Consider the following 1,733-nt stretch of genomic DNA (forward strand, 5'->3'; position numbering starts at 1 on the left):
AAAGGAATTACATTTCTGACAAGTGAGATCGTGACAAATCGTAACAACCGATATATTCACCATTACGAACATGTACACAACTTATAATATTGTGGCGATAATTCTAACCTCATTACTCATCACAAAACCAAGATAACACCGTCGCAAAAGTAATCCAAAGTCATCCATACAAAAGTAACCTTGTACTCATTGAATAGTCAACACAGAAAAACTTAAGGTATTACAGGATGAAATGAAGATAAACATGATGCAGTAACCGGTCTCCAACTACTTATTAGTTTTCCTACTCACCGCGGCATTGGATTGCACGCATCCGTAATTTTGGCAGGAACGCGCTGCAACGGCGTTGCGGCACCTCCCAGGGATTTCTTTTTCTGTCTCACTGAACCAAGATGTCACCAGAGATTTAAAATAATTCAACCGTGTTAAGTCGCAACGTAACTGTAATTTACCGCTGTGCCAGCACCAGTGAAAGTGTCAATCGACGACCAGCGTAATGGGAGTAGTAGGGGCATGGAGCAAGTAGTGTGTAAGAAATAACGTATTGGTTAGTGAAATAATTCAGTTAGAAAATTTAAGTTTCCAGGAAATTCAAGGTGAGCTTTCCTAAACCCTAGGAATACAATTGTACGCCCAAAGGTATCGCTTCACCGGGCAGCCACAATGTAACTGTTTGAAGGTTTCAGCTGGCAGCGGTTGAATACATGACGTCGTATTAACGAAGACGACCGACTTGTGCCGGTATGTATCGAGCAGAACTAGGGAGCAAAGGGACACTGTTACAGGGACAACCGGTAGCACCTGTTGCTTACATAAAATCTTGTGATTGTATTGTTTTGAGTATAAGAAATTGTGTTTTAAGAACCTGAATTTCAGGACAGTGTTTTGTAAAAAATGAGTTCTCATTGTAAGTTCTGTCATAAGTTTTCAGAAATCTAGACCCATGGGTTTTGTGGAATGAGATTTTCACTCTGCAGCGGAGTGTACGCTGATATGAAACTTCCTGGCAGATTAAAACTGTGTGCCGGACCGAGACCCGAATTCGGGACCTTTGGAAAGTAGGAGAAGAGGTACTTGTCAGAATTGAAGCTGTGAGGACGGGTTGTCAGTCGTGCTTGGGTAGCTCAGTTGGTAGAGCACTTTCCCGCGAAAGGCAAAGGTCCCGAGTTCGAGTCTCGGTCCAGAACACAGTTTTAATCTGCCAGGAAGTTTCTTATGGGTTTTGTGGCTGGAGGGGTCACCTCTCAGGGACTTCTTTTTCTGACTCATTGGAACAAGTAGTAGCACCGGACACGTAGAAAATGAGCAGTATCGACAAGAAGAGAATAGAAGTTTATGAAATATGGTGCTGGAAAAAATATATTGAAAATTACATGGGTAGATCGAGAGACTAATCACGAGATACTTAATAGCATCATGGAGAGATGTGCTTTGCAGTAGAACCTGACTAGAAGAGGTGGTATGTTGATGTGACACGCTCTGGTGCAGCGAGGTGTAGTCATTTGGTAATCGGTGGAGGCGGGTAGATTGGGGAGAGAAAAATACAGCAATAATAGGGGAAGAACAGAGCTTGGCTATGGTAAGCAGGTTAAAATGGATGTAGGTTGAAGTGGCTCTGCAGAAACGGAGAGAGTTCCACACAACCCACTGGTGTGAGGAGTTGCTTTAAACTACTCTTCGAACTGCAAATTCCAAAACTTAACACTCGTACCTCAAACGAAAACATCAAACGC

The sequence above is a fragment of the Schistocerca americana genome, chromosome 8 (assembly GCF_021461395.2).
Source record: "Schistocerca americana isolate TAMUIC-IGC-003095 chromosome 8, iqSchAmer2.1, whole genome shotgun sequence".
NCBI lineage: Eukaryota > Metazoa > Arthropoda > Insecta > Orthoptera > Acrididae > Schistocerca > Schistocerca americana.